Source organism: Sphaerodactylus townsendi, linkage group LG09 (assembly GCF_021028975.2).
Source record: "Sphaerodactylus townsendi isolate TG3544 linkage group LG09, MPM_Stown_v2.3, whole genome shotgun sequence".
NCBI classification, from domain to species: Eukaryota; Metazoa; Chordata; class Lepidosauria; order Squamata; family Sphaerodactylidae; genus Sphaerodactylus; species Sphaerodactylus townsendi.
The window spans coordinates 2,254,550-2,267,147 of NC_059433.1; the positions used below are offsets into that span (position 1 = coordinate 2,254,550).

Below are 12,598 nucleotides of genomic sequence, written 5' to 3' on the forward strand. Positions count from 1 at the left end.
ACTGTATATACTGGCGTATAAGACTACTTTCGAACCCTGGGAAATCATCTGTAAAGTCTGGGGTCATCTTATACGCCAGGTACTGAGCGGGTGGTACTGAGCAGGTGGTACTCTATATTTTAACTGGAAAAGTGGGGGGGTTGTCTTATACGCCCAGTCGTCTTATACGCCGGTATATACGGTAGAACTGCTGCTTGACTAATGCCTAACAAAAGGAGGTTATCCTCAGATAACAGGTTCATAGTGATCCAAACCACCTTGCATTCTAGCTGTGAAATGTTTCCCTGTTGTGATGCCCCCTCCTGGAAACGCTGCGCTTCCATCCCCTTGATCCAGGGCAGGTGTCAGAAGGGCCTCCTGACATCAAAAGGGGTTCTGTTCTCTGTTCTGGTGATGGGTCTCACTTTACTTTTTGTTTCCCGCTGTCTTGGTGCTTTGTAACATGTTGTGATTTAGAATGTGCCCAAGTGTCAGTCCTGCACCATCCTTGGCCTGGCAAATTGCACGTACACAGCTCTGCTGCAGATGGTCCAGCCATTTCCACCATTTAAGGCCATGAGGCCTCTTTCCTTTGTTTGCATGTTACTAGTTCAATAGCCCTTGACGGTTTCTCCTTATCTGTTTTTCAAAGGGAGTAACCTGCTGGTCCCAAAACAATGTCTCTTTCTCACTGTCCTTTCACATGCTGATATTATGGGAATGCAAGGGTGGGGGGGGGGATTATGAGTTGAAGCAAACTGTAGCCTTCAGGTATATACTAGGGCCAGACAGCCAAACCCCCAGTTTCAGCTATCTGGCTGTTAGGCTGACACGGTCCTGAATAAAGCTCTTGAATCTACCTTGAGTCTTATTACTGATTGGAATATTGTCTGGACTGCATTTTCCAGCAGCCCCCGGTACCCTCGGACCTGTGACCCTACGCAGCGGCGGGAGGGTTCAATGAATGAAAACCAAAGGTTGGGAATCGAACGGTAGTGATTGGCCAGCACCGCCGCTGGGCTACTTCAAAAGCTGGAACTGAGGAACGCCCCCAATGACATGACCAGAGGTTCCTGGGCTGAAGCACCCTTGGCCAGAGTGAGACGGGGTCTTTGCAACTCTGGCTTCGGGGTCCCCAACCTTTGTGGGTCTCTTGACTCTTGGGTGTTGCGGCGGCTGGGGCAGGAAGCAACCAGATGCCCCTGTTCCCCACAGACACAGGCACAGACATCGGCGATATGCTCGAGTTGATTCAGGGGCAGGGGCTCCCCGAGGCTTCACGGCATTCGGTCCTTTCTCCGGCAGTTTCGTTGTCAGGCACTGGGCCCAGTTCCACCGCTGCTCCGCTTGCTCAACTTGCCGCAGACGGAGCTCGGCGTCACCGGCCAGCCTAATCCAATCTAGAAATGTCTCTGGGTCTCCCTGGAATAATGCCCACTGTAGTAGTTTGGGGTGCAGCGCGTCCTTGAAAAGTTGGACGATGACCATTTCGGGTCACCCCCGCAGCTGGCTCGCTAACCTGTGGAACTCTCTGGCAAAGTCACTCAGCGAGCAGCTGCCCTGGCGTAGCTGTTGCAGCTCCCCCCATGCCTTTTCCTCTGCCAGCAGGTCCTGCATCAGACAACGAAGTGGCGGGAAACGACTTTGACCTGGCTTAGAGAGCGCCGGAGGCCAGGTCGCCAATATTGGCACCCGTGAATGGGTGAGTGCCCCAATCCTGAAGCCGGTGGTGATCTCCATTACCCTATCCCCCCTGGGATCCCAGATCCAAACACAGGCCAAGGCCCTCATAGACTTTGGGTGTTCAAAGTGCCTCATACACCCCGACCAAGCTGGGGCACTCGAACTCAGCTGAAAAAACTCAAGAGGTCCATTAGTTTCGAGCAAATGGATGGCTCTTGTCTAGAGGGAGGCCCATCTACCTACAAAACCAAACCGGTGTTGCTGTCGATTGCAGGGGTCTCGGGACAACGCTCCTTCATCATAGCCAAACTGGGTAGTTCCCCCCTGGTACTGGGACCACCCTGGCTAGCTTGCCACGATCCCGAGATCAAGATGTTGCAGCAAACCATCACCATCTCCCACGGAGTGACCGATCGCCCCTCCCCAGTGCCCGAGCAAGGAAACACGGCCTGAGCCGCGCTCCCAACCCCAGTGTCTAAGGTGGTTTCCCCAGTGGTGGTGGAACCTGCCCTCCCCCAAAACCTACAGAAGGTGCACCTGGTGTTCCATGTGTGTCTTCTAAAAAAGGCCGGACGCCTGGCAACCAGCTCCCCTGCCGGTGACACTGTATGAGGTGGACAGGGAGTGGCAACAGGAGGTCAGCGCCATCATAGACTCCTGACTTCACCGGGGCCGCCTGCAATATCTGATCGCTTGGGCAGAACTTCCAGCTGGGTTCAACAAATGGGTGGATGCACGACATGTGGCAGCCCCATGCCTGGTTTGCACATTCCACCGGGCTCACCCAGATCGCCCAAAGGGTGGGTGGGGGCCTTAAGGGGAGTGGGATGTCTGGAATGCATTTTCCAGCAGCCCCTGGTACCCTCAGGCTTTTTGCTACATTTAGATGAAATTTTCTGAGACTACTTCACAAACCTGGAACCTTACCGAATAAATTTCAAGTAGGTTACAAAAGCAGAAGAATACAAAATCTTCTTTTTGTAGACTATTAATATTCTTGCTCACAGAGTGAGCATAGTTAGGTGGCAGCTAGAGTGGCAGAGAAGAGATGCAACATATTAAGGAATTTTGGAGGGAGGATTTCTGCTCTTTACCATCTCCAGTTACAGCCCACTGAGCCTGTTGAAATTTTGTTCCTAGGGGCCACAGAACCTTTGTAACAGCACAGTGAGAGTGGAAGGAGGGAATTGGCAGAGATTGTTGTCCCCTCTTAATAAGTCTTAAGGAACAGTTAATGTGGTTGGATACAAGACAGTCAAAACATCAATACAACCTCAGCATCAAATACAAGAAAATGCAACCATGAAGGTGTCATATTTTCCACAAATACCATGACACATTTAAAGGAAAGTGCACAAGCAAAAGATGCAGTTTTCCAAAGGGACGAACTTTACATTTTTCAATTATCTTATTTAGTTTAGTAACTATATCACATGAACTGAACGAAATGTACCACATCAACTGCCTTTACAAGCGCCATCTGCAGTATCAGTGACGTTACAGGACAGTGATCTTAAAGACAACAAAGTTGTTTTATGAAAGAGTAATTGTAGAGTATCACCAATAAAGAACATACTAAATATTAATGGGTGACCTTGGGCTAGTCACAGCTTCTCAGAGCTCTCTCAGCCCCACCTACCTCACAGGGTGTTTGTTGTGAGGGGGGGAAGGGCAAGGAGATTGTAAGCCCCTTTGAGTCTCCTGCAGGACAGAAAGGGGGGATATAAACCCAAACTCCTCCTCCTCCTCCTCCTCCTCCTCCTCCTCTTCTTCTTCTTCTTCTTCTTCTTCTTCTTCTTCTTCTTCTTCTTCTTCTTCTTCTTCTTCTTCTTCTTCTTCTTCTTCATATTGTTTGCACACTCTGCACCAGTTGTGGCCTTCTGTCACTCCACAAAACTTGTTCTTCAACACATTTAATAATGTTTTGCATCGGTTTATGTGAAACAGCTGTTAAGTTAACATCCCTGTAAGGTGCTAGCTCCCTTTTTCAAAATGAGCATTATGCAGGTTAGCTGTCAGTCTTCTAGTGAGAAAGCTTATTTTAGTAACAAGTTGCATTTTTTAGTTCTGCTATTTCACATTTGATTTTTTAAAAAAAGAACTGCCAACTGAATGCCATCTGGACTTGATGACGTTAAAATTAATTTGTCAATTAGTTCTGCAATACCGTCTCTTGGCACCTCTATTTGATTTGTTTCCTCAGACATCGAAGAAGCGTAGGTGGGGCCAACGCTTCTGACACTAATACTTTGTTGAGCTTTTCTGTAGTCTCCTCTATCCAGCAGTCCAATTAGCTCTCTCCTTGTTTCCCACTTTTGATGTATTGTATTTAAATAACTTTTCTTGCAGCTTTCTGCTCCCCAAGTCTCTCTCTCTTTTTTACGGCCAGTTCCATTTCATTCTCCTCATTTAAGCAAGGACAAGACTTCCGTGTGGTGTAGTGGTTAAGAACAGTGGATTCTTATCTGGAGAACCAGGTTTGAGTCCTTACTCCTCCCCATGAGTGGCACACCCTTATCTGGTGAACTGGATTTGCTTCCTTGCTCCTTCACAACAGCCAGCTTTGTGAGCTTGGGCCAGTCACAGCCCTCTCTGGATGCTCTCTTCCCCACCTACCTCACAAGGGGTTTGTTGTGGGGACAAAAAGGGAAGTCAGTTATATGCTGCTTAAAGAAAAGTGGGGTGTAAATCCAAACTCTTCTCTTCTGAGCTGTTTTGAGAGTCCTTAAAGGTACAGAAAAAGTGAGGGATAAAATCTACCTTGCTGCCTTTTATAGAGTTTTCTTGGTTCTGATTGTTAACTATAACAACAGCCTTATGTATATATTTCTAATTTATAGTTAACTGAAGTTGTCTTTTTGTGTTTTTAAATAATCTTTTACTGGCATGAAAAAAATTTGGCTTTACTAAATGTGAACATACAACACCCTCTGGGAAACTTCCCATAAAAGTATATATTGAATTTGATTTTAAAAAGTGGTAACTTTCCAAATTGGATCAACAGGTAAATTATTAAAATCCAAGTTACAACCTACGTGATAATTTGGAAAGTATACAGGTCTCCCCTTCCACAATAAGCTATTATATGCCTCCTCTTCAGGAACAAAATACATACATTTCACCATAAAAATAAATGCTACACAGAAGACTCATTTGGGCTTTTTCTTATTAAACATATACTGATGAAAGGGAGCACACTACTGCAACATAATCCACACAGATGGAATGGAATTAATTATTCAAGATATGAATTAAACTGAATTTTCTCTTTATTCTAAAACAAGAAAATAATGGAACTGGTTTCTGTTTACACCAATTATTTAATCACAACTTGTGTGTATTACAAGGCATAACTTATCAAGATCAATATAAAACACTAAAACCAAGGTAAAAGAACGCATTGTTTCAAAATACATAATTTAGGAGCACTTTCGTCTGGTTGGAGAGCTCTGCATCCAGCCATGGTTTCACTTTTGGGAGGCAAGGGGCGGGGGGGGGGGAGGGGGGAGCTCACCCAGGCATATAATCTGTGCTATGCTTACTGAATATCAGTTCTGGCAATGGCCCATTGTGTGATCCCTAGAATCTAAAATTACTGAGGCTATCATTCGTTGGCCACATTATAGAAAGAGGACAAAATAATCCCATTTAGCAGCATCAAAATGGTTTGAACTATACAATTCCTAAACTAGCACACATGATCTCCCGAGACACTTGTAGTTTTCTTTGTGCTTCCATCATCACATTATGATTCACTCCAGAACATTTTTCAGAATCACCTTGCTAGAAACATAGCCAGTACCTCAAAGCATGTGCAGAAGAAGAAAAAGAGTTTGGATTTATATCCTGCCTTTCTCTCCTGTAAGGTGTCGCAAGGGGGAATACAAGCTCATTTCCCTTCTTCTCCCCACAACAGGCACCTAGTGAAATAGGTGGGGCTGAGAGAGTTCTGAGAGAACTGTGACTAGCCCAAGGTCCCCCCAGCAGGAATGTAGGAGTGCGGAAACTCATCTGGTTCACCAGATAATAGTCATGTAGAGGAGTGGGGAGTCAAATCTGGATCTCTAGAGTAGAGTCCACCTGCTCTTAACTACTACATCCTTGCAGGCTCTCAGATTCACATCCCTACAGACTGTGTCCCAAATAACTACCAGAATAACTGTCACCTACTTGTTCTGTACTACCCATGAGTCTTGGGACCTTTGTATGAACAGCTTAAGGTTTATCATATTCCCTGTATGAGAAAATCTATATTGGCAGCAAAAATGAGTCTTTATGTAGGAAACCATGATTTAAATCAAGTCTTGCTAACTAGTGATTTAAATTGTGATTTAAATCAATCTGGTTTAAATTAAATCCAGCCTGAAAAAGACACAAATTTGAACACCCAGGTCCATGGGTTTATTTTCCTTTTAGAAAAGTATGCCAAGTTTCACTATTGGTTCTAAATGATATGGGGCACATAATCTGCCTTTAAAAATCCAGTGGGACTAAATGATAAGAAAGATGTCCAGCTCAGTATAAGGAAGACATTTCAAGAGTGATTTATTTAAAAAAACATTTGCCTCAAATTATTTCCATGAAAAGTTTGTGCCTTTTTTCTCTAATTTTATACTGCTCACCTGAGTAGATCACTTATCAGAGCAGTTTGTCACAGATATGGCCAGACATAGAAACGTAACGCTGAAGGGACATTCAGTATTGTCTAGTCTAACCCTCTGCATAAAACAGGAAATTCACAACCACCTCTCCCACACATCCCAAGTAACCCCTGAGATATGCTCAGCGGAAGGCAAAACACCTCCACTATTCCTGGCCAATCCAGCCTGAAGGAAAACGATAATGGGCATGTAAGGACCATGATAGCTGAGCACTGACTCATCTCTTCCTGCCCTCCTTCAGTCTAAATCGGGGGTCCCCAAACTACGGCCCGGGGGCCAAATGTGGCCCCCTGAAGGCATTTATCCGGCCCGCCAGGCATGGCGGCAATGGCTCCATTCATGTGCAGTGGGGGCTCGAGGGAGAGGAGGAACCAGCCCCAATGGCTGTTGATGTGGGGTGCGGGTCTGGTGGCGCAGGAGGGTTTCCCACTGGGTTGTTGTGCTTACAGTTGCTTGTCTGCCTTCAGGTCCCCCACAACCCGAGAATGGGGCTACCCACCTCTGCCCCTGCCAACAAGGCCAGCTGAATGCAAACAGGGTGATCCCCACCCCCCACCCTGTGGGACCAGCTGGTAGGCGGCGAACGGGTCTCCGTGGCCTTGACTGTTGGGTCTGCTGGAGGGAAAACAGAGCCCTGGAGATACCCACGGCCTTCGGGGTCTGCCAGATCGGCTCCCTTGGGCTCCTGGGCTCCTTTCTCCCCAACCAGCCTATGCAACAAGGCAATGCCCACAGGTCTGCTCTTTTTCTGTGACTGGAGTTGCTGCTTTCTAAACATTGCTGTTCACAGGCAGGAGACATATTTGTGGATATTACCTCTATGTAAGAGTTGCCAACCTCTAGGGGAGGCCTGGAGATGTCCCAGAATTACAGCTGGCCTCCAGGTGACAGAGATCAATTCCTAGAGAAAATGACTACTTTGGACAGTGGGCTCCCCACCCCAAACCCTGCCTTTCTCAGATTGCACCCCCAAATCTCCATGAATTTTCTGACCCAGAGTTGGAAACCTTACATGTGACAACACCTGCTCCACCCTTCCCTCTCGGCTACTCCATGTGTTGCTCTCAGGCTTTCTGTTCCACCCCACTCCCATTGGCATCAGCCAGGCTGGTGAATCGCTTGCTGGCTGCTAGGGAGGAAAGAACCCAGGAAGATACCTGATCCTGGGTTAGATGTAATGCTTCATTGGGAAAGTTCTGCTTTTTTTACAGGGGAAGGTATTCCACAGCCTCCCCTACAATATTTGGAGCCCACCCTGTACTTGACATACTTTGGTCACTGTTCTAAAAATAGACCATGACAGAAAGGCTGAAATGTGAAATCAAGCATTTTACAATCATTTGTGCATAGGAATTTGTTCATAGTTTTTTTTAGTCCGGCCCTCCAACAGTCTGAGGGACAGTGAACTGGCCCCCTGTTTTAAAAGTTTGGGGACCCCTGGTCTAAATTGTGTCTAAATCTATCTAAATTCACAGAATTAGCACTGCTGTCAGATGGCTATCTAGCTTCTGCTTAAAAACCTCCAAAGATGGAGAGCCCAGCACCTCCCACGGAGGACTGCGCCATCAGTGGCATAATGTCCATTGGGCAAAGTGGGCAGCTGCCCAGGGCTCAGGAATTTTGCAGGGAATCTTGCATTTTTATTTTTGTGGTGTTTTTTCACGTTTCGGCCTGCAGGGGCGCATTATTTTGAGGTATCGGCACCAAAATTTCAGGGTATCATCAGGAGACTGTCCTGATGATACCCCCCATGTTTGGTGCAGTTTGGTTCAGGGGATCCAAAGTTATGGACCACCAAAAGGGTAGTCCCTATCCCCCATGGTTTCCAATGGGAGCTAAGGAGATTGGGCTACCCCTTTGAGGGTCCATAATTTTGGTCCCCCCTGAATCAAACTTCACCAAACTTGTGGAGTGTCATCAGGACAGTCTTCTGATGATACCCTGAAATTGTGGTGTCACTAGCTTAACAATTGCACCCCTGACAGGCACTCCCAGAAATTTGGCCAAGAATCTTACTTCTGCATTGATTTTTTTCCATTGATGTCCATGGGGAATTTCTGGTGCAGCCTCTAGGGTGCCCATTTCTGAAGGCACAGGCACAAAATTTTCAGGATATCTCCAGGAGACTGTCCTGATGACACCCCCAAGTTTGGTGAAGTTTTGTTCAGGGGGGCCAAAGTTAGTGGGCCCTCAAAGGTGCAGCCCCCATCTCCTTAGCTCCCATTGGAAACAATGGGGGATAGGGGCTACCCCTTTGGGGGTCCATAACTTTGGACCCCTACCAAACTGCACCAAACTTGGGGGCATCATCAGGACAGTCTCCTGAAGATACCCTAACATTTTGGTGCTAATACCTCTAAAGTGCGCCCCCTGCAGGCCGAAATGCAAAAAACCCAAAAAATAAAAACGCATCAGAGAATCTCGGATGTTACTGCAAGTTCGGATCGCGCAGAGTTCAGAGGGGGCGGGCTCAGGCCCTTGGTCCTCCTAGCGCCAAACCACCAAGCCTTGCTGCCTGTGCTCCGCCTCTTGCCAGCCCTGCTGCATCCTCAGATGGATCTTTGTGGGTGGCAGGACTAGCAGTCAGGGGCGCACATGCACCTGGCCGACCCACCTACCGTGCTGCTCTGCCCTGGATGCTGCTGCTGCTGCCCCCTGCCGCTTGCCAGCCCGCCGCATCTCGCGCCATTTAGCCTAAGTTCAGCCGGCAGGGAGGGGGGAAGCCACAAGCCACCGGGGGAGGAGGACGGGGGAGCTCCACCTCCTGCCCAGGGGGGAGCATCCAACTCAGGTTCTGCCCAGGGCTCCAGCTTGCCTTGTTATGCCCCTGTGCTCCACCAAGGAACGGCTCTAACTGTTAGGAAGTTCTTCCTAATGTTAAGTCAAAAATTCATTTGATTCAATGTCAATCCATTAGTTATAGTCTAACCTTCAAGGCAACAGAAAACAATTCCATATGATCCTCGACATGACTGCCCTTCAAACATCTTATCACATGTCAGTAATCTCTCTAGGCTAAACATATCCAGCTCCTCCAGCCTTTTCTCATACAACTTGGACTCCAGACCCACCATCATTATTGTTGCCCTCTTCTAAACATGTTATAGCTTGTCAACTTCCCTCTTAAACCACAGTGCCTAAAACCGAACACGATACTTCAAGTGAAGTCCAACTGGAGCAGAGAAACAGTTATAGAGAATAACAGTTGCTGAACTTGACCAAAAAGATCATAGAAGATTTTTCTGCACACAAAAACAATACACCAGGCCTCAACGGGAATCATACCAAGAAAGAAGTTCAGATAGTCTTGAGGATCAGAAAGGAGACACAGTAGCAACAGAATTCTATAGCCTTGTGTAGATTAGATGGCATTTAATCAGTAGATATAATTTGTTTAGCCTCCTGTTCAATAGCATCTGAGAATTTTAAGATTGTCCAACTTCACAGAAGTGAAGATATGGTTTAAAGAAGGAAGTGCTGGTTGAGGGTCAACAGGTGGTTCTATGTATGGCAAACCTCTAATAGTTATTTTTAAATAGACTTTAGTCCTTTCTTCATAGTACAAATTAAACATCTGGCAAACATGATAAAAATAACAGTTTTTGCTTTTTTTAAAAGCCCACAAAAGGAAAGCGGCTCTTTCTCTTACCTACCCTTCCCCACTAGCTCTCATGCCACAGCTTGGCCTGCCATTTTCTTCCACTTGTGCTTCAAGCTACCCACCATTTGATGAAGGTTTCCCTTGGAGGTTTCCTCTGCTTGCAGCATATCTGCCCGTCACTTAGAATCATAGAATCATAGAGACCACAAAGGTCATCAAGTCCAACCCCCTGCAATGCAGGAACATACAATCCAAGCACTCCCAACATATGTTCATCCAGCCTCTGTTTAAAAACCTCCAAAGAAGGAGACTCCACAACTTTCTTAGGCAGTGAATTCCACTGTCAAATACCCTTACAGTCAGGAAATTCTTCCTAATGTTTAGATGGAATCTCTTCCCCTGCACCTTGAATCTATTACTCCGTGTCCTAGTCTCTGAGGCAGCAGAAAACAAGCTTACTCCTTCTTTGACATGGCATCCCTTAAAATATTTAAACATAGCTATCATGTCCCCCTATAACCTTCACTTCTCTGGACAAAACATTCCCAGCTCCCTAAGTCTCTCTTCGTAGGGCATGGACCCCAGACCCTTTACCATTTTGATTGCCCTTCTCTGGACCCATTCCAGCTTGTCAATATCCTTCTCAAGTTGCGGTGCCCAGAACTGTACACAATTTTTCAGGTGAGGTCTAACCAATGCAAAATAGATACAATTACATCCCTTGATCTAGACACTATGCCCCTATTGATACAGGCCAAAATCACATTGGCTTTTGTAGCCGCCACATCACACTGCTGACTCCCAGATCACTTTCACATGTAATGTTGTCAAGCCAGGTGTCACCCATCTCATATCTGTGCATTTATCTCTGTTGAAATTAATTTTGTTTGTTTTGGCCCAGCTCTCTAATGTGTCCAGGTCATTTTTAATTCTGATTCTGTCCTCTGGAGTATTAGCTATCCCTCCTATTTTGGTGTTATCTGCAAATTTGATTAGCATGTTCTCTATTCCATCATCCAAGTCATTGATAAAAATATTGAATAGCACTGGCCCCAGGACAGAAACCTGTGGCACTCCACTAGTCACTTCTTTCCAGGATGAAGATGAGCCATTAATGAGCACCCTTTGAGTCCGATCAGTCAACCAATTACAATTACAACTGCCTTTTTTAGATTTCTTGGTCTTTCGCAAACCCAACCATCAATTGAGCCACACAGTATACAGAAAACCAACACACACAGACTGGTATCTACATAAAAACTCCAATCATCACCACCAACAAAAAGGGGGTATACCGCATATACTCGTGTATAAGTCAAGTTTTTCAGCACATTTTTTGTGCTGAAAAAGCTTCCCTCGACTTATACACAAGTCAGGTGTATTTTAAAAAATATTTTAGGGTTTTTATTTTGTTGGCCACCAGGGGCACAGTTTTTAGGCTAGTGGCACCAAAATTTCAGGATATGATCAGGTGACACTCCTGATGATACCAGCCAGGTTTGGTGAAGTTTGGTCCAGGGGGTCCAAAGTTATGGACCCCCAAAGAGGGTGCCCCATCCCCCATTGTTTCCAATGGGAGCTAATAGTAGATGGGGCTACATTGTGAGGGTCCATAACTTTGGACCCCTTGAACCAAACTTCGCCAAACCTGGGTGGTATCATCAGGAGGGTCTCCTTAAGATACTCTGAAATGTTGGTACTGCTAACATAAACATTCCTCCCCACCGGCCAGATTAGTGTGCCAGATGTCTCCTTCTAAAATGACACCCTGCCATGTGCAATTTTAAATATCTGTACACTAAAAATAATCAACTATTCTTTTAGAAAGCAGGGTTAGTTTTGACTCACAGTGAACAGGCATGTTCATTCCAGTTTTTATTGTAAGATCCATTGCTTAAAACCCTTCCTTACAAAAAAGCTAAGGTTTTTGTATTTTTAAAGTTACTGTTCATACCATATTGTTCTTGTTGACCTTCTTTTCCAATTATAGAGCTTGTTTACTGTTTTTCTTTGAAACAAATATTCAAAAACATTTAACCTACTGATGCCTCAATTAATATAATTTTATTGATATCTATTGTTATTTTTGAAATTTACCAGTAGCTGCTGCATTTCCCACCCTCGACTTATACACGAGTCAATAAGTTTTCCCAGTTTTTTGTGGTAAAATTAGGTGCCTCAACTTATATGCGGGTCAACTTATACATGAGTATATACGGTAATCAAAACTTTGACAGATTGTGCAAAACAAATCTGGGAACCTCACCTCCTCCCTGATGAACTCAGTCATCTAGACTGGGCTCTGCAGGCTAATGGCTACTCCACAACAGAAATCAGAAGAGCTTTAAAACCAAGACAAACCCAGAGGACTGAGGAGAAACAGCCCCCCACAACCAAAAATATTTCTACCATACATCAAGGGAAATCACAGATCAAATAGGGCATGGGTCAGCAACCTTCAACAGGCAAAGAGCCATTTGGACCTGTTTTCCATGGAAAAGAAAACACACGGAGCAGCAAATACTTTTGGACATTTAAAATGAAGATAACACTGTCTATATTGGGTTTTTTAACCAATTATAGTGTGTTGCTTATGAAATCCATCCTCCCCATCCATCCTCCCCATTTTGCACGCACTCAGTGCGCAAAATAAATATATTTTATAAATATGAAA

At 45.5% G+C, this 12,598-nt stretch overlaps 1 protein-coding gene across 7 annotated transcripts in view; it reads right to left on the reverse strand.

Annotated features, from left to right (window-relative positions):
- The window catches only part of CTNND2 (catenin delta 2), a 655,193-nt gene that overhangs the window by 613,747 nt on the left and 28,848 nt on the right, over nucleotides 1–12,598 (reverse strand). The gene's annotated exons all lie outside the window — the stretch shown is intronic.